The sequence below is a fragment of the Salvelinus sp. IW2-2015 genome, linkage group LG4q.2 (assembly GCF_002910315.2).
Source record: "Salvelinus sp. IW2-2015 linkage group LG4q.2, ASM291031v2, whole genome shotgun sequence".
NCBI classification, from domain to species: domain Eukaryota; kingdom Metazoa; phylum Chordata; class Actinopteri; order Salmoniformes; family Salmonidae; genus Salvelinus; species Salvelinus sp. IW2-2015.
The window spans coordinates 28739779-28765361 of NC_036843.1; the positions used below are offsets into that span (position 1 = coordinate 28739779).

Genomic DNA, 25583 nt, shown 5'->3' on the forward strand with positions numbered 1-25583 from the left:
TGGAGGTGGTCTGCTATCATTTGGAGTGGTGTCTGTATCGTTCTGGAGGTGGTCTGTATGCATCTGGAGTGGTGTCTGTATCATATCTGGAGGGTGTCTGTATCCATTCTAGGAGGGTGTCTTCATTCTGAGGGATGGTTAAACATGATACTTGTATACGTCTGGAGGGGGTGTCTTATCATTCTGGAAGCGGGTTGGTCTATTCATTTCTGGATGGTGGGGGTCTATGTCTGGAGAGGGTGTCGTGTATCAGTTCTGGAGGTGTTCTATCTATTTGGAAAGTGGATGTCCTTATCGTTCTTGGAGGGTGGTTTCTGTATCAATTGGAGGTGGGTGTCTGCTTATCGTTCTGGAGGAAGTGTTCCTGTTTCCATTTCTGGAGGAGCGGGTGTCTATCATATCTGGGGTTGGGTCATGCATTTCCTGTGAAGGAGTTCCGAATCCACATGACTGAGTGTCTGTTGTTGTGTCTATCATTCTGAGGTTTAGCGTTAAAAAGATGGGCGTAGATCTCTCTCTCTTTTTTGCTCTCTCTCTCTCTCTTGAGGCTATCCATCTTGGGGAGGGTTTGTTGAGGTGCATAGCGATTCTAGGAGACTGGCTCCTGCTTTTTAGGTGTTTCTAATTATTTCTGGAGGGCGGGTTCTGTATCATTCTGGAAGGGCTATAACGTGTCTTCATATCATGTGGAACTCAGAGGTAGATTGTCTGTATTTCATTCTGGATGGGAGTGGTTCATCATTCCTGAGTGGGTGTCTGGTCATTCTGGAGGGGTAGTGTGGGTGGTCTATCAGTTCTGGGAGGGGTGTCGGTATCATTCTGGGGGGACGTTCTGTATCATTGGAGGGTGTCTATTCATTTGCTAGTTGAGTGACAGTGTGTCTGTATCATTCTGGAGGGGGGTTTGGTCCTATCATCTCTGGATGAGGGGTGTCTTGATCATTCTGGATGGTGTGTCTATTCATTCTGCGCACGGGGGTTGCTGTATCAATTCTAGAGGGCAGGTGTCATGTATCATTCTGAGAGAGTGGTTCTATCATTCTAGAAGGGGTTGTTTGTATTCATTCTGGAGGGTGGTGTCTATCATTCTGGGATAAAGGGTGTCTGTTCATTTCTGAGGGGTGGTCCCTTACTCATTTCTGGAGGGGTTGCTGTTCTTTTCTGGAGGGGTCTTTATCATTCCTGGAGGGTGGTAGTGTCTGTTCGTGGTACTGGAGGAGGGTCCCGTATCATTCTGGAGGGGTGTCTGTATCATTCTGGAGGCATGATTGAGACGTGTCCTGTTCCACATTCATGAATGCGGGTGTGATGTCTATTCATTTCTGGATGGGGATACTGTCTAGTCATCGTATAGCAATTTGTACTGGAGGGGGGTTTGTCCTGGTATAATTCGGGGAGCGGCCGGTGCTTACTAATCAATTTGGAGGGGTGTCTCATATCATTCTGGACAGGGAGTGTCCTGTAAATCATGCTGAGGGAGCGATGCATCTAATCATTCCCTGGAGGCACGTGTCCTGTAATCCACTTCTGGAGGCAGCGAGCACTCATGGTATCATATCTGAGGGCGGTAGTTCCTGTAGAATCTGTGAGGCAACAGCACAGCACGCACTACGACATCATCCATTGCCATGGAGCGAGCAGCCATGTCCTAATCACTTACTGTGAGGGGTGTTGTACAACTATCCCCATTACTGGACACACAGGCACAGCACGACCCAAACTACGTATGCATATCCAATTCCACCTGGGCGGACACAGCAGGCATCACCCATAAACTACACTACCTGGCACAGGCACGGTGTCTGAGTCAAACTCGAACCTTATACTAGGCAGCGAGGCACAGCACCATTTAATTGCACATTGCTTTAATTAATTGAACTCGTCGAGTATATGGCCTCTAAATTAAACCAAGTGCCTGGGACAACAGTGTGTGGAATTGTTCTTGATCACATTAAGATCTACATGGTGCGACCTGGTTTGTGTCTTATCATACCCCTAGTGTGGTAGTTACGATGCGTTATCTATGCAGTGACACTACATATAGGATGAAGTCCGTGTTCATTCATTGAACCTATCTTTGCGTGTTGGAGTTCATTAGCTCTATAGACAAATGTATATAAGATGTAGATATCTTAGTTTTGAAGCTTGTAGGCATGGAGAATCACTGGGACTTCAAATCAACCAGTTACACTTGCAAAGAACAAGTGTCTTATTCAATTAACCTCTCATTTTTTTTTTCACCCCGGCAAGGGGCGGTGAAATTCATTAGTTTGTAAAATTGATACCAAATAATATGGAACTATGCACTTTTAATAAATTAAGGTTTGTGGTTTTCAAAAAGTTCACTTATCCGTTTCTGAAAAAGGTCAACAATGCCCTGATATCTATAGTTATAATTTAACATACACAGGTTCTTTCATATTGCCACTAATTGTAACTGTATGTATATGCAGTGGAGATGGCTGTAAATCGAGATAACTATTCCGGCGGATCTCCTTGCACTTCCAGACTGTAGTTATGAGCATATTAACTAGAAACCAGCCACGCAATACACATTCACCACAACATTGTTCCAGCTATCAAAATAAGTTAGTTTACATTAAATAACCCTAAAGTACAATCAAACGCGTAAGAGAATTGAAAGTTGTTGTTGTTGTAAGTGAGCCGCACTGACGAACAGGTTAAATTGAAGATCCCAAACAAAATTGTCGGGCACCGAGGAGCCGATTTAGAAGCAATCGTGACCAAGCCCGCCTTCTGGGATAGGTTACTTGTTTAACATTACTGATTACTATCTAGTTAATATTATAAGAGATGGGCATGATGAAATATAAAAACCTGGTTGTTTGTTAATTATCAATATAGATACTCACAGGGCATTTGTTGACTTTTCAGAAACGATAAAGTGCTTTTTGAAACCTCTATTTAAATTTTAAAGTGCAAGTCAAATTATTTGGTATCATTTTCACTAATGATTCACCCTTGCTGGGGTGAAAAAAAATGAATTTAAGAATAACGAGCACTGTTGGCAAGTGTAACTTGATTATGAAAGCCCCAGTGATTCATGCTACACTTACACATATTGTGAGTTTGATCACATGGTTACATCGCAAATACACCCAAATACTCACCAGGTATGATAGCACCCCCTCCAGAATGATGACAACCCCCTCGCAGTATGATAGGTACACCCCTCTCCAGAATGATACAGACACCCCCTCCAGAAGATAGACCCCCCCCCAGAATGATACAGACATCCCCTCCAGAATGATACAGACACCCCTCCAGAATGATAGACAGCCCCTCCGAAATGATAGACACCCCTCCAGAATGATACAGACATCCCCTCCAAGAATGATACAGACACCCCCTCCAGAATGAAAGACACCCCCTCCAGAATGATAGACCCCTCCAGAATGAACAACACCCCCTCCAGAATGATAGACCACCCCCTCCAGAATGATAGACACCCCCTCCAGAATGATACAGACACCCCTCCAGAATGATACAGGACACCCCCTCCAGAATGATAGACACCCCCTCCAGAATGATACCAGACACCCCCCAGAATGATACAGACACCCCCTCCAGAATGATACAGACACCCTCCAAACGATACAACACACCTCCAGAATGATAGACACCCCTCCAGAATGTACAGACACCCCCTCCCAGAATGATACAGACACCCCCTCCAGAATGATACAGGACACCCCCTCCAGAATGATAGACACCCCCTCCAGAAGATAAGAACCCCTAGAATAGACACCCCCTCCAGAATGATACAACACCCCCTCCAGAATGATACAGACACCCCTCCAGAATTATAGACACCCCCTTCCAGAATGATACAGACACCCCTCCAGAATGATAGACACCCCCTCCAGAATGATACAGACACCCCCTCCAGAGATGATAGACATACCCCCTCCAAATTGATACAGACACTCCCCTCCAGAGATGATACAGACACCCCTCCAAGAATGATAGACACCCGCCTCCAGAATGATACAGACACCCACTCCAGAATGATAGACACCCCTCCAGAATGATACAGACCCCCCTCCAGAATGATACCAGACACACCCCCTCCAGAATGATACAGACACCCCCTCCAGAATGATAGACACCCCTCCAGAATGATAGACACCCCCTCCAGAATGATAGCACCCCCCTCCAGAATGATAGACACCCCCTCCAGAATGATAGACACCACCTCCAGAATGATAGACACCCCCTCCAGAATGATACAGACACCCCCTCCAGAACGATACAGACACCACCTCCAGAAATGATACAGACCCCACCTCCCAGAACATACAGACACCACTCCAGAATGATAGAACCACCTCCAGAATGATACAACACACTCCACCTCCAGAACGATCAGACACCACCTCCAGAATGATAGACACCCTGCTCAGAATGCATACAGACACCCCCTCCAGAACGATACAGACACCACCTCCAGAATGATAGACACCCCCTCCAGAATGATACAGACACCCCCCCAGAATGATACAACACCCACCTCCAGAATGATACAGACCCCACCTCCAGAACGATACAGACACCACCTCCAGACATGACTAGACACCACCTCCAGAATGATAGACACCCCCTCAGAATGATACAGACCCCCTCTCAGAAACGATACAGACACCCTCCAGAATGATACAGACACCACCTCCAGAATGATACAGACACACCACCTCCAGAATGATACAGACACCACCTCCAGGAATGATAAGACACCACCTCCAGAATTAAACAGACACCACCTCCATAATGATAGACACCACCTCCAGAATGATACAGACACCACCTCCAATGATAGACACCACTCCAGAATTAAAACAACACACTCAGAATGATAGACACCACCTCCAGAATGATACAGACACCACCTCAGAATGATAGACACCACCTCCAGAATGATAGACACCACCTCCAGAATGATAGACACACCCTCCAGAATATGAACCACCCCAGAATGATAACACCACTCCAGAATGATAGACACCCCCTCCAGAATGATAGACACCCCTCCAGAATTAGAACACCACCTCCAGAATGATACAGACACCACCTCCAGAATGATAGACTCCACCTCCAGAATGATAGACACCACCTCCAGAATGATACAGACACCACCTCCAGAATGATAGACTCCACCTCAGAATGATAGACACCACCTCCAGAATGATACAGACACCACCTCCAGAATGATAGACACCACCTCCAGAATGATAGACACCACCTCCAGAATGATACAGACACCACCTCCAGAATGATAGACTCCACCTCCAGAATGATAGACACCACCTCCAAATGATACAGACACCACCTCCAGAATGATAGACTCCACCTCCAGAATGATAGACACCGCCTCCAGAATGATACAGACACACTCCAGAATGATAGACACCACCTCCAGAATGATTACAGACACCACCTCAGAATGATAGACACCCCCTCCAAGAATGATAGACACCACCTCCAGAATGATACAGACACCACCTCCAGAATGATAGACACCACCTCCAGAATGATACAGACCCCACCTCCAGAATTAACAGACACCCCCTCCAGAACGATACAGACACACCTCCAGAATGATACAGACCCACCTCCAGAACGATACAGACACCACTCCAGATGATAGACACCACCCTCAGAATGATACAGACACCCCTCCAGAACGATAGACACCACCTCCAGCATGATAGACACCCGCTCCAGAATGATACAGACACCCCCTCCAGAACGATACAGACACCACCTCCAGAATGATAGACACCCCCTCCAGAATGATACAGACACCCCCCCCAGAATGATACAGACACCACCTCCAGAATGATACAGACCCCAACTCCAAACCAAACGATACAGACACCACCCTCCAAGATGATAGACACCACCTCCAGAATGATACTGAACACCCCCTCCAGAATGATACAGACACCCCTCCAGAACGAACAGACACCACCTCCAGAATGATACAGAACACACCTCCAGAATGATACAGACACCACCTCCAGAATGATACAGACACCACCTCCAGAATGATAGACACCACCTCCAGAATTAAACAGACACCACCTCCATATAAGTAACACCACCTCCAGAATGATACAGACACCACCTCCAGAATGATAGACACACCTCCAGAATTAAACAGACACCACCTTCCAGAATGATAGACACCACCTCCAGAATGATACAGACACCACCTCCAGAATGATAGACACCACCTCCAGAATGATAGACACCACCTCCCAGAATGATAGGACACCACCTCCAGAATGATAGACACCACCTCCAGAATGATAGACACCCACCTCCAGAATGATAGACACCCCTCCAGAATGATAGACACCCCCCCAGAATGAAGACACCACCTCCAGAATGATACAGACACCACCTCCAGAATGATAGACTCCACCTCAGAATGATAGACACCACCTCCAGAATGATACAGACACCTCCAGAATGAAACCTCCACCCCAGAATGATAGACACCACCTCCAGAATGATACAGACACCACCTCCAGAATGATAGACACCACCTCCAGAATGATACAGACACCACCTCCAGAATGATAGACACCCCCTCCAGAATGATAACACACCTCCAGAGATATAGACACCCCCTCCAGAGAATGATAGACACCACCTCCAGAATGATAGACACCACCTCCAGAATATACAGACACCACCTCCAGAATGAAGACTCCACCTCCAGAATGATAGACACCACCTCCAGAATGATACAGACACCACCCTCCAGAATGATAGACTCCACCTCCAGAATGATAGACACCGCCTCCGAATCGATACAGACACCAGCTCGCAGAATGATTGTGTGTGTGTGTGTGTGTGTGTGTGTGTGTGTGTGTGTGTGTGTGTGTGTGTGTGTGTGTGTGTGTGTGTGTGTGTGGAGGCCAACATACTGTATGAAGTAACAAATCCCCATTGTTTTCTAAAGGATAACAATAATTTTTGGAGGAAAATACAGTGGTATCCAATCACATGCTGAGTTTGGTTTAGCGTTAAAAGGCGAGTGTAGGTATGGTCTGTTTCTCAAAAGGGAAGTTATGAACATTCAGGTTGTCATTGCAGCTGCCAAATCCCACTGCCATCAAGGTATGTGTATACAGTACACTACCAAGGCTATCTTATCTCTAAGCATTACAAACTAATGCAAATTTCAAATTATAAAAAAATTAAATTTAAATCAAGGCAAACAAACATTAATAGTTTATCACTCACAAATTACGGCAAACACTACTATGTTAGACAAACTAGGAGAACAGTTGGATCTAATACATTAAGATTAGCTGCATGTTGTACAAAGCAAACGTAAACAAAAAACAAGTCTGTTTTAAACATCATAACAGCCCACTAAAACATTATTCAAGGAAAAAACCACATAGTCTTTGTCAACTTACATCAACAATCACCGCATGATTTTGGCATGAAAAAAAAGTTTACAAAAGAAAGTTGTGTGAGAATGTTCTTGGCTCAGTATAGTTTTGTATAGATCAAGAACAATTTAGCAATTGGACGTCTTGTTTATTTTTTCTTTAGACATGAAATGCAGGGAGGGAACAGCACTTACATCCACACCACATAACATGAAAAATAAACGGCAACATAATTAGAATTTTTTTCTTCGATAAGTAATCCAGTTTTTCAAAAGAAAACTGTACATCTATACGTTTTCGCATTGACTTCTCAATAAATATGTACTTTCTATTAATTAGAAGTTTTTGCTTAGTTTGTATTTGTTCTTTAGGGGGAGTGGCCTATGAACATACTACAGAGGAGATGAGGATGATGAGGGTGACAGTATAAGTCAGTTGCCATGTCCATGTACAGGCAGTACGAGGAAGTCGGGCGGCGTTAGAGCTTTTGGCTGTAAGGAAGGGATGGGGACATACAACCAGTGAGCTTATGCATACGTGCCCATCTACAGAGAAAAACAGAACTCTACTGACACTGACGGTCTGACAAACCCTGAACTGCAACTTCTTAGCCATGCAGTTTTGTTTTTTTACAATCAATCAATGATTACATTTTTTAAAAAGTGTAATTGTTTTTTCAAAATAGCTCTCAAAAATCTGAAAAACCAAGGAATACCTTTATATGGATCTGGAACCACTTCACCACTTCACCAAATGTTGTGTCAACTTTAATGGACTGGTTTTGACAAAATGGTGGATCACTTGATGTTTTTGTTTTTAGATTATTAGCAGTGGTCTAAAGCACACAGTCCATTCGCTGAAGTAGTTCCAAATCTCCCAAATTAAGATTAACTTTTAAATTATTCTATAATAATTTCAAAAAATGTGATTCCAAATATTCACATCTGATTCAAAGTGGTCAAAACTAATGTTTACCATAACAAAGTAGTAAAGAAAAATAAGTAATTCACCCCCAAAAATCATATTCATAATAAAAATGTAATTTATCAATTTGAACATCGATCCAAAAATATGTAAAAAAATATGATAAACTATCAAAATATAAATGTCCATATAAAATGAGAGAACAACGCCACTTCAATTTGTACACACTACAACCAGAGGCTATAAAACAGACAGTCGGGAGGAGCAGTCGGGTGACGACATTCCCTCGGTCATTGGTATTGGGTGACAAATAGATCTGTTTATGTTAGTCTTAAGACATGGACCCGGCGTGCAGTCTGGGTGTAGGTCAGAGAGAAGGACATACTGGCTGAGAATGGGTTAATTAAGCAATAAGGCCCGAGGAGGTGTGGTATATGGCCAGTATACCACGGCTAAGGGCTGTTCTCAGGTACAACACATCGTAGGCCCTTAGCCGTGGTATATTGTCCATATATCACAACCCCCGAGGTGCCTTACTGCTATTATAAACTGGTTACCAATGTAATTAGAGCAGTAAAAAAAAGAAGTATTTTGTCAAACCCGTGGTATACGGTCTGATATACCACGGCTGCAAGCCAATCAGCATTCAGGGCTCAAACCACCCAGTTTATAATATTTTTTGGGTTGTACTGCAAGATGTTGATGCATGCTTGTAGAAAGTCAAAAGAACATACGGCATGCCGGTGTCAGGTAAAATAAGACATCAACGGTTGAATAAGGTTAAGGAAGTACAGGGGTGCAGTTCAACCAAGGGCTGAAGCAGTATAAGAATGAAATTGACCCATAATTATGTATTCTACAGTAACAGAAGGAAAAATTATTCATTACTAGGTAGCCTAGTGGTTAGAGCGTAGGGCCAGTAACTGAAAGGTTGCTGGATTGAATCCATGAGCTGACAAGGTAAAAAAGAAATATGTCATTCTGCCCCTGAACAGGGCAGTTAACCCACAGTTCCCGGTTAGGTCGTCATTGAAAATAAGAATTTCTTCTTAACTGACTTGCCTAGTTAAATTTAAAAAAAACAAACATTCAAGATAAAACTTGAAGGAGTTTTGATTCCCACAGCCCTTTAGTTTCACAGCTAGACAGCAACAGACAGAGGAATTCCACAAGAGGATATGAAACTATTTGTTGTATTTTTTCTGAAGTTAAACGCAGACACAATGTATCTGATAAACACTTTAAACTGAGGATCTCACTAACAAGATAATTTTTTTGGTATTATCTGTAATTTCACCAGGAGCTTAACTTCATTTTGAAGGCGTTCTGACACATTTCATCATGTCAATGTCATTCAGCTACAGAGGTGTGGACAGCTACAGAGGTGTAGACAGCTACAGAGGTGTGGACAGCTACAGAGGTGTGGACAGCTACAGAGGTGGTGGACAGCTACAGAGGTGTGGACAGCTACAGAGGTGTGGACCAGCTACAGAGGTGTGGACACTCGGCTACCAGAGGTGTGTAGGCGAGATATTATTCTTGTGGATTCAAATCATGCATCATAAAATTGTGCAATGTCAAATGGAACATAATATTGGCATGGGGGTAAACAATCCTTCCCTGAGTGAGATAGTAAGCTAGCGAATGTCTGAGAAGCACTCGGAAGACAGATACGAGCTCTTATCTTGTTAAAAACAGACAGCACTGCGGACTGGGAGGAGGCAAGGACACTGACGACAGCATGCGGACGTGAGGAGGCAGAGGATCTGACAGAGAGCACTGCGGACAGTGGAGGAGGCAGAGGATACTGACAGAGAGCACTGCGGACAGTAGAGGAGGCGAGGGATACTGACAGAGAGCCACTGCGGACAGTAGAGGAGGCAGAGATACTGAAGACAGCACTGCGGACAGTGGAGGAGGCAGAGGATACTGACAGAGAGCACTGCGGACAGTAGAGGAGCACGAGGATACTGACAGAGAGCACTGCGGAGAGTGGAGGAGGCAGAGAGTACTCGACAGAGAGCACTGCGGACAGTAGAGGAGGCAGAGGATACTGACAGAGAGCACTGCGGACAGTGGAGGAGGCAGAGGATCTGACAGAGAGCACTGCGGACAGTAGAGGAGGCAGAGGATAATGACAGAGAGCACTGCGGGACAGTAGAGGGGCAGAGGATACTGACAGAGGCACTGCGGACAGTAGAGGAGGCAGAGGACTCTGACAGAGAGCACTGCGGACAGTGGAGGAGGCAGAGGACACTGACAGACAAGACTGCGGACAGTGGAGGAGGCAGAGGATACTGACAGACAGCACTGCGGACAGTGGAGGAGGCAGAGGAATCTGACAGAGAGCAACTGCGGACAGTGGAGGAGAGCAGGGATACTGACAGACAGCACTGCGGACAGTGGGGAGGCAGAGGATACTTACGAAGCACCTGGGACAGTGAGGAGGCAGAGGATACTGACAGAGAGCACTGCGGACAGTGGAGGGGCAGAGGATTGACAGAGAGCACTGCGGACAGTAGAGGAGGCAGAAGATACTGACAGACAGCATGCGGACAGTGGAGGAGGAGAAGGATACTGACAGACAGCACTGCGGACAGTGGAGGAGGCAGAGGATACTGACAGAGAGCACTGCGGAAGTGGAGGAGGCAGAGGATACTGACAGACAGCACTGCGGACAGTGGAGGAGGCAGAGGGATACTGACAGAGAGCACTGCGGACAGTAGAGGAGGGCAGAGGATACTGACAGAGAGCACTGCGGACAGTGGAGGAGGCAGAGGATACTGGACGGAGCACTGCGGACAGTAGAGGAGGCAGAGGATACTGACAGAGAGCACTGCGGACAGTAGAGGAGGCAGAGGATACTGACAGAGAGCACTGCGGGACAGTAGAGGAGGCAGAGGAATACTGACAGAGAGCACTGCGGGACAGTGGAGGAGGGCAGAGGACCACTGACAGACAGCACTGCGGACAGTGGAGGAGGCAGAGGATAGACTGACAGACCCAGCATTTCGGACAGTGGAGGAGGCAGAGGACACTGACAGAGAGCACTGCGGACAGTGAGGAGGCAGAGGATACTGACAGAGAGCACTGCGGACAGTGGAGGAGGCAGAGGATACTGACAGACAGCACTGCGGACAGTAGAGGGGCCAGAGGATACTGACAGAGAGCACTGCGGACAGTAGAGGAGGCAGAGGATACTGACAGAAGAGCACTGCGGACAGTGGAGGAGGCAGAGGATACTGACAGAGAGCACTGCGGACAGTGGAGGAGGCAGAGGATACTGACAGAGAGCAGTGTGGACAGTAGAGGAGGCAGAGATACTGACAGAGAGCACTGCGGACAGTGGCGGAGGCAGAGGACACTGACAGAGAGCACTGCGGACAGTGGAGGAGGCAGAGGATACTGACAGAGAGCACTGCGGACAGTGGAGGAGGCAGAGGATACTGACAGAGAGCACTGCGGACAGTGGAGGAGGCAGAGGACACTGACAGAGAGCACTGCGGACAGTGGAGGAGGCAGAGGACACTGACAGAGAGCACTGCGGACAGTGGAGGAGGCAGAGGATACTGACAGAGAGCAATGTGGACAGTAGAGGAGGCAGAGGACACTGACAGAGAGCACTGCGGACAGTAGAGGAGGCAGAGGAATGACAGAGAGACTGCGGACAGTAGAGGAGGCAAGGACACTCGACAGAGCCCTGTGGGACAGTAGAGGAGGCAGAGACACTACAGTGAACACTGTGGACAGTAGAGGAGGCAGAGGACACTGACGAGAGCACTGTGACAGTGGAGGAGGCAGAGGACACTGACAGAGGCACTGTGGACAGTAGAGGAGGCAGAGGACCTGACAAGAGAGCACTGTGGACAGTAGAGGAGGCAGAGGACACTGACAGAGAGCACTGCGGACAGTGGAGGAGGCAGAGGAAACACATTTTTATTGGCATAATAAAAGACGTTATTTAAACGGTAAAAATGTATTACTTTGATTGTGGCATGAACACAACAATTTATGATATTTTCATCTGATTGTCAACCAAAATATCTTCAAAAAGTAGGCTGTTCCGTCCACTCCAAAATAATCACAGTATCAAACTGCATGTATACTCGCGCCATTTGATGAATTGAAATAGACACATCTATTAACAAAAACACCAAAACGGTGTCTAATGACATTCAGCCGTTGTCATCGAATAGGCCTACATTAATTGATGTGACTTGGCCAAACAAACCCTAACAACACACTGGTCATTTTACTAGATTAGGCTACAAATGTGTATTACGATGGACTTGAAAGCCGGAAGCCGGTGATGTATGTTAATAAAATCGCCGGTAGCCAGTGATGTGTGTTCAATTAAAATAGCCGGTAGCCAGTTGATGTGTAGGTTCAATTAAAATAGCCGGTAGCCGTGATGTAAGTGTTCAATTAAAATAGCCGGTAGCCAGTGTCTGTAGTGTTCATTAAAAATAGCCAGTAGCCAGTAATGTGTGTTAAATTAAAATAGCTGGGTAGCCAGTGCTGTAGTGTTCAATTAAATAGCGTAGCCAGTTGATGTACGTTTCAATAAATAGCCGGTAGCCAGTGATGTAGTGTTCAATTAAAATAGCCGGTAGCCAGTGATGTAGTGTTCATTAAAATAGCCGGTACGCCAGTGATGTAGTGTTCAATTAAATAGCAGTAAGCCAGTATGTACGTGTTAATAACAATAGCTGGTAGCCAGTGCTGTAAGTGTTCAATTAAAATAGCCGGTAGCCAGTGATGTAGTGTTTCATTTAAAATAGCCGGTAGCCAGCGATGTAGTGTTCAATTAAAATAGCCGGTAGCCAGTTGATGTAGTGTTAAATTAAAAATAGCTGGTAGCCAGTGCTGTAGTGTTCAATTTAAAATAGACCGGTAGCCAGTGATGTAGTGTTCAATTAAAATAGCCGGTAGCCAGTGATGTAGTGTTTCAATTAAAATAGCCGGTAGCCAGTGATGTAGTGTTCAATTAAATAGCCGGTAGGCCAGTGATGTAGTGTTCAATTAATAATAAGTAGCCGGTAGCCAGTGCTGTAGTGTTCAATTAAAATAGCCCGTAGCCCAGTGATGTAGTGTTCAATTAAAATAGCCGGTAGCCAGCGATGTAGTGTTCAATTAAAATAGCCGGTAGCCGATGCTGTAGTGTTCATTAAAATAGCCGTAGCCAGTGTGTAGTGTTCAATTAAAATAGCCGTTAGCCAGCGATGTAGTGTTCAATTAAAAATAAGCCGGTAGCCAGTGCTGTACGTGTTCAATTTTAAATAGCCGGTAGCCAGTCGATGTTAGTGTTCAATTAAAATAGCCGGTAGCCAGTGCTGTAGTGTTAATTAAAAAATAGCCGGTAGCCAGCGATGTAGTGTTTCATTGAAACGCCGGTAGCCAGCGATGTAGTGTTAAATTGAAAATAGCCGGTGCCCAGCGATTAGTGTTAAATTGAAATAGCCGGTAGCCAGCGATGTAGTGTTAATTGAAATAGCCGGTAAGCCAGCGATGTAGTGTTAAATTGAAATAGCCGGTAGCCAGTGATGATAAAAAAAATAGGTGGTTGCCGGTCGTGGTAAAAAAAGTAACGCTCCCTATTCTTTCAATACATGTTTTTTAAAAGATGGGTAAACAGCATTTACCTGGGTTTACCCTCCACTAGGTCTACACCACTGCCAGTAGCCTACCCTCTCAACCAAGGCTATTCTAAACACATGAACACACGCAGAACAGGTAGCTTACATTCAATATTATACATGAGTTGAATCAAAACATGTTTACACCATAACCCATTAATTAATGACTGGAGTCTTCACAAATCATGTGACCTACAACACTATCTTYCCTTACATTAATGACATTTATGACAGTGTTATTTGTCATTATTAAGCATTTCACATTTGAATTAAAACACTGAACTTCAACCCTGTGTGATTCATGGATCTTTGCGGTGTTGGAAAGTGTAAATAGGCCTAGGTAACGTTTCATTAGATTTTGCAGTGAAAACAGTTCTCAAGGACACACAAAAAAATATAAAAATATAAATGCGACATGCAACAATTTGAAAGATTTTGCTGAGTTACAGTTCATATAAGTACGTCTGTCATTTTAAATATATTCATTAGGCCCTAATCTATGGATTTCACATGACTGGGCAGGGGCTCAGCTATGGGTGGGCCTGGAAGGGCATAGGCCCACCCACTTGGAAGTCAGGCCGATAAAATGCTCCTTAACAGGAATTTAAAAAAAGTTTGTCTACAAGATTTGAGAGAAAAGAGCTTTTGTGCATATGGAACATTTCTGAGTTATTTTATTTCAACTCATGAAACAGGTGACCAGCACTTTACAAGTTATATTTTTGTTCAGTGTAATGTAGGCCTATGCCATTGCAAAAATCGAAAGCTTCTAATCGAAAGAGTCAACTATAGTCCTACTGTCATTAACCTATACTTTTTGAATGGATTGGATGCGGATTGGTGTCTAGCTGTAAGCTAGTTGTCTAGGGATATTTTTCGACCATCGTCAGCTGATCCAGGAAAGAAAACATATATTGATAGAAAATAATTAAGCTATACAAATGGTTCTACTACTTCTGGTCATGGAGAACACCATTACCCACGGTGCACCTGAAAAACAACTCAATGAGAGCTCTAAACAGCTGACTGACTTAAGCAAACAATGATAAATCATGGGATAAATCGAATGAATTTATAATAAAGGCATTTTTTTTTATCAAGGACGCATGGCAAACAAATGGTAAAAATGAGGAAGTACAAAGGAACATCTATGCGTAAAGGAGCAGAGGTTGAAGTTCAGCACTACTGGATGGACAGCGAAGCGGCATAGAAATATAGAGTTTAAACCAGGACAGCGACGTGGGGGTGTTGGATTCATTAGGAGATTTTAATTTCACATTTACCACTGTAAAACATATTTACCACTGCATTTAAAAAAAATGGTAGCATGGTTAAATTAGGATTATTTAGAGCCTCCCTAAAGTTGAATTTTGTTGATTTAGGGGAACTAACATCTCATACAGGGGAGCCCCCCCAATGGCTACCTGTAATTCACACCATGCCCATAACAGTGTGTCTGAAGCTGGTTTTGTATTGCTTTCTTCTCTTGTATAGTGCAGAGAAAAGCTATGTTTTGATATTCTACTTGGGAGGAGAACCATATAGAAGAGCATATGTTGCAAGCATTTTGGGGATAAATAAGTATGCTTCCTGATTTATAACAATAAATGATTGTCTGGTCTTCACTGACTGCCATCTGAGAGTTGAGGGTTCACCTCCGTGTCTAACAGATGTAGAACTACTGCAACCCCTAGCAGAGCCTGAGGAGTCCTGATCCACCTCTCTCGCACCTCGGTGAGCTAGGCCATAGCCAGAGAAGTGTATACTCTGCTCCATGTCTTTCACCAGGGATTTACTACCTGTCTGGGAAACACTTTATTTGGATCGTCCTTCTGTAGATGATCTACAGACTATCAGTAACATTTCAACTAACTATTTACCAACCCTAACCCTAGCTCTAACCTCAACCCAGACTATCAGTAACATTTCAACTATCTACCAACCCTAACCCTAGCCCTAATCTTAACCCAGACTATCAGTAACATTTCAACTATCTACCAACCCTATCCCTAGCCCTAATCTTAACCCAGACTATCAGTAACATTTCAACTAACTATCTACCAACCCTAAACCTAACCCTAGCCCTAACCTTAACCCAGACTATCAGTAACATTTCAACTAACTATCTACCAACCCTAACTCTAGCCCTAACCTTAACCCAGACTATCAGTAACATTTCAACTATCTACCAACCCTAAACCTAACCCTAGCCCTAACCTTAACCCAGACTATCAGTAACATTTCAACTATCTACCAACCCTAACTCTAGCCCTAACCCTTATCCTAACCCTAAATGTGACCCCTACCCTAACCCTAACCTTAACCGTTATCCTAACCCTAAACGTAACCCTTTCCCTAACCCTAACCTTAACCTGGGGCTGGCCAGCCATATAGAGGATAATTCAAACAGGCGTTAAGACGCGGCTGCCTGTCACGTCTACTCCAGCTTCTCCTCTCTGGCGCTGGTTGTCAACAGTTTACTCATTATTACACACATCTGTCATCATCGTTACACACACCTGCGCCTCGTGAGACTCACCTGGACTCCATCACCTTCCTGATTACCTCCCCTATATCTGTCACTCCCTTTGGTTCTTTCCTCGGGTGTTGTTGTTTCTGTTTATATTTTTCATGTCTGTACGCTTCTCGTGTTTCTTGTTTTGGTCCATGCTCGTTTATTCATTAAATTCACTCCCTGTACTTGCTTCCCAATTATTAGTGTACACGTTATCCTGCCGTAATGTGCTAGATCCTCTCACTACAAACAGAATACTGAGACAGTGACTGGCTCTGAAGAATCAAAAGGTTCATTGTGAGGTTCAAAAATATAAATTCCATTGTATGTTTTACACATTTTTTTTCTCTTCAATCTTATACAAAGACTTTGCTAATGATGTCTACTTACCTTCGTGCTAATATGCATAATGTATAAGAATTCAGAGGCAATGAAAATCTCATGAAGACTGGTTATTTGAAGTGGATAAGTAGAGGTTTTGATAAAAAATGACAGTGGCTTTTAACTGTGATTTAGCCATTAGTTGATCATGTGTAATTACCCTGTTCACAGTGATGATGTAGGGTCATTCAGGTGATTTTACTCTCCCTAACTGACATGACAATGACATCACAATCTAGAACCAAAAACATAGAACCAGAACCCTGTAATGTCACGCCCTGATCGGTTTTACCTGTCCTTGTGATTGTCTCCACCCCCTCCAGGTGTCACTTATTTTCCCCATTGTATTTATCCCTGTGTTTCCTGTCACTCTGTGCCAGTGTATTTATCCCTGTGTTTCCTGTCACTCTGTGCCAGTTCGTCTTCTATGTTTCCAAGTCAACCAGCGATTTTCCCGTTCTCCTGCTTTTTGCATTCTCCTTTTTCTAGTCCTCCCGGTTTTGACCCTTGCCTGTTTCTGGACTTTGTACCCGCCTGCCTGACCATTCTGCCTGCCTTGACCACGAGCCTGTCTGCCACTCTGTACCTCCTGGACTCTGAACTGGTTTTGACATTTTTGGCTGTCCACGACCATTCTCTTGCTTACCCCTTTGGATGAATAAACATTATAAGACTCCAACCATCTGCCTCCTGTGTCTACATTTGGGTCTCGCCTTGTGCCTTGATWGGTAAGAGTGGAAGTGTTGTAAATTCCAAAGTTACTCCAGTCTCTTCTCCCATTAGCAACACCTTCCTAATATTGAGCTTTGCCCTCAGTTCGTCGGGGCGTGGACTCTACAAGGTGTTGAAAGCGTTTCACAGAGAAGCTGGTCCATGTTGACTCAATTACTTCCCACAGTTGTGTCAAGTTGGCTGGATGTCCTTTGGGTGGTGGACCATTCTTGGTACACACAGGAAACTGAACGTGTAACACCCAGCAATGTCGAAGTTTTTGACACACCCAAACCAGTGCGCCTCGCACCTACTACCCCACCCCATTCAAAGGCACTGAAATATTTTGTCTTGCCCATTCACCCTCTGAATTGTCTCAAATTTGTTTTTTTACCTGACTCCTCCCCTTCATCTACACTGATTGAAGTGGATTTAACAAGTGACATCAATAAGGGATCATAACTTTCACCTGGTCAGTGTATGTCATGGAAAGAGCAGGTGTTCTTTATGTTTTGAACACTCTTTATTAATCTCTGCCACTGTCGACTCCTGTCTTGCTTGTTTGTGAAGTGGACCAAATCTGAACTTGAAATACACACGTGCATCCCTCAAACTTTTGTGCAAATCATGCATTGATACCGAAGGGAGGATCGGCATTGAGTTAAACATTCAATAATGCAACCATATCTCAAGAAAACGGTGTTATATCTTAAGGTAAGATTCAGCCAGAGTTTGATTTAAGGCTGTCTAATTAACTTTCTGTCTCTGGTCTTTTCAGAACACGTAACTCATCACCATTCCGTCCCTGGTCTTTTCAGAACACTACTCTAACTCATCAACATTCTGTCTGTCTTCAAACAAAAAACAAGCTCAGCTAATTTTAAAGCGACACATTTAAAATGTTGAACAATTACATTCTGTGCCGGCAGCTACGTTAACACTACCAATATTGCTGGCATAGTTAGAGTTGTGAAAACATTGTTCATTCGAATGCCGGTGACAAATGACTGTTTACTTTAAGAATGATGCCAAGGAATGTCTTAGCCATAAGCAGTGTTATATTCCTTTTTAAACCCTATCTTTAATTGCTACAGTTTAGCGTGCAGGGCGTTAGCATCCTCTGTCCTCACATATCCTCACATCTTTCTGACAGCAGCGTGTTCAGCAGTGTGACTGCATCGTTCCACTATGCAGGAGGCTTTGGCTCAGAGGTCTAACAAAGTCTTTCAGTGTGTAGATCACCCAGGTTCAAAGTCAGCCACACATATTATTGCAAGGAATAATCGCGCGATATAGGTGTAGTAGGATTATAATATCCTGCTGTTTTTGTGAGTATACTGTAGAATAGATCAAGATTGGTTGGAAGATAATAATAATAATAATAATAATAATAATAATAATAATAATAATAATACTTAGTAAGAAAGAGACTTTCCTTAGAGCAGCACTTAGTCCTGCTAGTGAGGCGAGTCTGAAGCACTATTTATAGACAACTAAAAACATAACATTATGACTATAAATACTGTTCTCTGAAGGAGGGAAACATCGGTACAACATACTATGGAGAAATATAATCACGCCCCAAGCCGMCCCCCATGGATACCAAATGAAACGGTGCATGGCAGACCACCCAGACCTGACCACGCCAGATACGGTATTCTGGGTATTGAGCATACGCAATGCTGCATAGTGACGTTCCCCTGTCCCAGCCGTAAACACCCTGTGGGTTACACTGGGAACAGTGACATCCAAGCGACGTCAAATTCACCGCAGCACAAATATCTGCTATAATCTACCCTTTAAACATCGACCAAGACGCTGCCAGACCCATGGGTGCTACACCGCTAGGTAACCTCTGCCCCTCGCTGTTATATGCCAGGGAGATAGCTTCCACAATCCAGTGGGAGAGACCCTGCTTAGAGAATGTCCTGTCGTGAGCTGGATTAGCAAAACAGCCAAAAAACAGGTCACATAACCGGATATCCTGGTTCTGTTCAATGTACGGGCGTAAAGCTAGCATTGGACATAGGGCATGTAAACTCCATTGCTCTTCAGAAGCAAAATGAGGAGGAAAATAGGGAAATAGATCAAAAGTTATGGACCTTTAGGACATGGCCATGATTTCTGCTGCGAAGGCTGTATTTGGATGCAATGTCACCTTAGAGGCGCCTGGGGTGACAGGAAGCGTGTAAGATGGCGATGGAAGAAATGGCAGCCGTTTTATGGGCGACTAACCAATTGTGCTATTATGTGGGGGGGTTTTCGCATTATTCGTAACTTATTTTGTACATAATGTTCCTGCTACCGTATCTTACATCAAAAAAGAGCTTCTGGATATCAGGACAGCGATCACTCACCTCGGATTAGACAAAGATTTTTTCTTCATCAAGCAGGACGCACAGGATGTACTTCAGACACCCGACAAGGCCGAAATCCCCGTCATTGGCAAGAGAAAGAGACGCAGGTATAGAGGACACAGGGCGGGGTGCCTCGTAAGGATCCGTCGACAGCGAGTGGGACATTTGCCCTTACCATCAATATTACTTGCCAACGTACAATCATTGGACAATAAATTAGAAGAGGTATGATCACGAATATCCTACCAACGGGACATCAAAAACTGTAATATCTTATGTTTCACCAAATTGTGGCAGAATGACGACATGGAAAACATTCAGCTGGCGGGATATAGGCTGCACCGGCTAGATAGAACAGCACACTCCAGAAAGACGAAGGGGGGTGGTCTGCGTATATTTGTAAACAACAGCTGATGCACGAAATCTAAGGAAATCTCTAGATTTTATTCACCTGAAGTAGAGTATGATGGTAAGCAGTAGGCCACACTATTTGCCAAGAGAGTTTTCATCAATTTTTTTCGTGGCTGTTTATTTACCACCACAGACAGATGCTGGCACTAAGACCGCACTCAGTCAGCTGTATAAGGAAGTAAGCAAACAGGAAACCGCTCACCCAGAGGCGGCGCTCCTAGTGGCCGGGGACTTTAAAGCAGGTGAACTTAAATCAGTTTTACTTAATTTCTATCAGCATTTAAATGCGCAACCAGAGGGAAAGAAATTCTAGATCACCTTTACTCCAGACACAGAGACGCGWACAAAGCTCTCCCTCACCCTCTATTTCGTAAATCTGACAAAAATTCTATCCTCCTGATTCCTGCTTACAAGCAAAAATTAAAGCAGGAAGCACCAGTGACTAGGTCTATAAAAAAAGTGGTCAGATGAAGCAGATGCTAAATTACAGGACTGTTTTGCTAGCACAGACTGGAATACGTTCCGGGATTATTCCGGTGGCATTGAGGAGTACACCACATCAGTCTTTGGCTTTATCAATAAGTGCATCGAGGACGTCGTCCCCACAGTGACAGTACATACATACCCCAACCCAGAAGCCATGGATTACAGACAACATCCGCACTGAGCTGAAGGGTAGGGCTGCTGCATTCAAGGTGCGGGACTCTAACCCGGAAGCTTATAATAAATCCCGCAATGCCCTCTGACGAACCATCAAACAGGAAAAGCGCCAAATCCAGGACTAAGATTGAATCATACTACACCGGCTCTGACGTTTGTCGGATGTGGCAGGGCCTGCAAACTATTACAGACTACAAAGGGAAGCACAGCCGTGAGCTGACCAGTGACACGAGCCTACCAGATGAGCGAAATCACTTCTATGCTTGCTTCGAAGCAAGCAACACCGAGGCATGCATGAGAGCATTAGATGTTCCAGACGACTGTGTGATCACGCTCTCCGTAGCCGATGTGAGTAAGACCTTTACACAGGTCAACATTCACAAGGCCGCAGGGCCAGACGGATTACCAGGACGTGTGCTCCGGGCATGTGCTGACCAACTGGCAGGTATGTACACTGATATTTTCAACATGTCCCTGATTGAGTCTGTAATTACCAACATGCTTCAAGCAGACCACCGTAGTCCCTGTGCGCAAGAACACTAAGGTAACCTGCCTAAATGACTACAGACTCATAGCACTGACGTCCATAGCCATGAAGTGCTTTGAAAGGCTGGTAATGGCTCACATTAACACCATTATCCCAGAAACCCTAGACCCACTCCAATTTGCATGCTGCTCAAACAGATCCACAGATGATGCAATCTCTATTGCACTCCACACTGTTCTTTCCCATCTGGACAAAATGAACACCTACGTGAGAATGCTATTCATTGACTACAGCTCAGCGTTCAACACCATAATGCCCGCAAAGCTCATAACTAAGCTAAGGATCCTGGGACTAAACACTTCCATCTGCAACTGGATCCTGTACTTCCTGACGGTCCGCCCCCAGGTGGTGAGGGTAGGTAGCAACACATCTGCCACGCTGATCCTCAACACTGAAGCCCCCCAGGGGTGCGTGCTCAGTCCCCTCCTGTACTCCCTTTTCACCCACGACTGTATGGCCAGGCACAACTCCAACACCATCATTAAGTTTGCAGATGACACAACAGTGGTAGGCCTGATTACCGACAATGACGAGACAGCCTATAGGGAGGATGTCAGGGACATGGCCGGGTGGTTCCAGAATAACAACCTCTCCCTCAACGGGATCAAGGCAAAGGAGATGATTATGGACTACAGGAAAAGGAGGACCGAGCACGCCCCCATTCTCATCAGCGGGGCTGTAGTGGAGCAGGTTGAGAGCTTCAAGTTGCTTGGTGCCGAAATCATCAACAAACTAGAATGGTCCAAACACACCAAGACAGTCGTGAAGAGGGCACGACAAAACCTCTTCCCCCTCAAAAAACTGAAAAGATTTGGCATGGGTCCTGAGATCCTCAAAATGTTCTACAGCTGCAACGTCGAGAGCATCCTTGACTGATTGCATCACTGCCTGGTACGGCAACTGCTCGGCCTCCAACCACAAGGCACTACAGAGGGTAGTGCCTACGGCCCAGAACATCACTGGGGCTAAGCTGCCTGCCATCCAGGACCTCTACACCAGGCAGTGTCAGAGGAAGGCCCAAAACATTGTCAAAGACTCCAGCCAACCCAGTCATATGCTGTTCTCTCTGCTACCACATGTGAAGCGATACCAGAGCGCCAAGTCTAGAACCAAAAGGCTTCTCAACAGCTTTTACCCTCAAGCCATAAGACTCCTGAACAGGTAATCAAATGGCTACCCGGACTATTTGTACATCCCTGCTCGAAAAGCTCCTGTAGGAACACAAGGATGTCCCTCACAGAGCACTGAAAGGGAACAAGTACTTAATCTTGACACCAGCGCTCAAACACTTGTCACTTATACTCATACAACCCTCTCGTGGAGGGCGCCCTTGCGGACTGAATGGTAGTAATAACATTTGGTTCCTGTGGGCCTCAGGGGCCAGGCCCATAGGAATCAAATCTCCACTGGTGGAAACGCATAAAGGAGGGTCCGAGGCCAATGGTGCGTCAAAGCGCCTGTTCACAACAGAAAAATAAACGGCCCTGCCGAACATTTCCCATTACTGGATAGCAAAGCCGCACCCGAGTTGAGACAACCGGGAACATGCAAAGCCCGAAGGGAAAGAACACGTGCATTGCTCCACAGCAACAGGGAGCGAGCCAAGGTGAAGACGGGAAGGGACTGAGCTCCCCCTGACTGTTGATGTACAGTGCATTCGGAAAGTATTCAGACCCCTTGACTTTTTCCCACATTTTGTTACATAACAGCATTCTAAAATATATTAAATCATGTTTTCCCTCATCAATCTACACACAATAACCCATAATGACAAAGCAAAAACAGGTTTTTCGAAATGTTTGCAGAAATTACAGAAAAAAAATATTTAGATATATTTTCAGACCCTTTTCTACGAGACTCGGAATTGAGCTCAGGTGCATCCTGTTTCCATTGATCATCCTTGAGATGTTTCTACAACTTGGAGTCCCCCTGTGGTAAATTCTATTGATTGGACATGATTTGGAAAGGCACACACCTGTCTATATAAGGTTCCACAGTTGACAGTGCATGTCAGAGCAAAAACCAAAACATGATGTCGAAGGAATTGTCAGTAGAGTTCCGAGACAGGATTGTGTCAAGGCACAGATCTGAGGAAGGGTACCAAAACATGTATGCAGCACTGAAGGACCCCAAGAACACAGTGGCGTCCATCATTCTTAAATGGAAGAAGTTTGGAACCACCAAGACTCTTCCTAGAGCAATCGGGGGAGAAGGGCCTTGGTCAGGGAGGAGACAAAGAACGCGATTGTCACACCGAATTCCTCTGTGGAGACGGGAGAACCTTCCAGAAGGACAACTATTTCTGCAGCATTCCACCAATCAGGTCTTTATGATAGAGTGGCCAGATGGAAGCCACTCCTCAGTAAAAGGCACATGACAGCTAGCTTGGAGTTTTCCAAATGGCACCTAAAGTACTCTCAGACCATGAGAAACAAGATTATCTGGTCTAATGAAACAAAGATTGAAGTCTTTGGCCTGAATGCCATATGTCATGTCTGGAGGACACCTGGAACCATCCCGACGGTGAAGCATAGTGGTGGCAGCATCATGCTGTGGGGATGTTTTTCAGCGGCAGGGACTGGATTGAGGGAAAGATGAATGGAGCAAAGTACAGAGAGATCCTTGATGAAAACCTGCTCCAGTATTATAAGGATCACAGACTGGAGCGAAGGTTCACCTTCCAACAGGACAACAACCCTAAGCACACAACCAAGACAATGCAGGAGTGGCTTCGGGACAAGTCCCTGAATGTCCTTGAGTGGCCCAGCCGGAGCCCGCACTTGAACCTGATCAAACATCTCTAGACCTGAAAATAGCTGTGCATCGACGCGAACATCTCTAGACCTGAAAAAAGCTGTGCATCGACGCTCCCCACCCAACCTGACAAAGCTTGAGAGGATCTGCAGAGGAGAATTGGAGAAACTCCCCAAATACAGGTATGCCAAGCTTGTGGCGTCATACTCAAGAAGACTTGAGGCTGTAATCGCTGCTGAAGATGCATCAACAAAATACTGAGTAAAGGGTCTTAATACGTTTTTAGATGTAATATTTCAGTTTTGTATTTTTTTTATAACCGTTCAACGTCTAAAAACCTGTTTTTGATATGTCATTATGGGGTATTGTGATGTCATTATGGGGTATTGTGATGTCATTATGGGTTATTGTGATGTCATTATAGGATATTGTGATCTCATTATGGGGTATTGTGTGTAGATTGACGAGGAAATTTTAAAAAAGTATACATTTTAGAATAAGGCTGTAACGTAACGAAATGTGGAAAAAGTCAAGTGGTACTTTCCGAATATACTGTATGCCACTGTGGTACAGCCTTATCGACAATAGTAACATGGGAATGACCACTATCATAGAAGTCATTATCCCCAGTAGGCGCATGATCTGGCGGAAATGTACTGTTCGCCTCAACCGAGATTGGGCCAATAGAGCTGGAACCCTGACAGCCTCTCCGGGGATAGAACATAATGATTTATGCGTGGGATTAGAACGCTCTTTTTCTGCTTAGAATAAAACCAAGAGACTGAACATGGGACAACCTGGATGTGCACAATATCGTGTGTTTCCATTGACTCCAGATAGGCCAATACCCACAGCCTCTGGCCCCTCATGGGTGCCAGAGCTGTGTCCACCACTGTTGAAAAGACACGAGGCGAGATGGACAAGTCGAACAGTACTACCAAAATCATGTAGGCTATTGCCCCATAGTAGAATCTCAGGAACTTCCCATGACTCGGGTACATGGGCACATGAAAGTATGTATCTTTTAGTTCAATGGTGGAGAAGCTATCGCCAGGACGCATGGGCCGTCACAGCCGCTGATTTGTGAGYATCATGAATATATGAAATGAGATGTTTGTTCAGGGCAAGCATGTCTAGAACAGGGCGGAAATCCCGTCCCTTTTTGAAACAAGGAAATACCGGCTGAATCACTCATATTGCCTGTTTCTGGAGAAGGGAGTATATTTCCTCCCTTAATACTGGTGCTGAGGCCAGGGGAAC

At 44.9% G+C, this 25583-nt stretch overlaps 1 protein-coding gene across 1 annotated transcript in view; it reads right to left on the reverse strand.

Moving 5' to 3' along the window:
• Window positions 1–25583, reverse strand: part of LOC111963095 (neurexin-3a-like) — a 583289-nt gene that overhangs the window by 3871 nt on the left and 553835 nt on the right. The gene's annotated exons all lie outside the window — the stretch shown is intronic.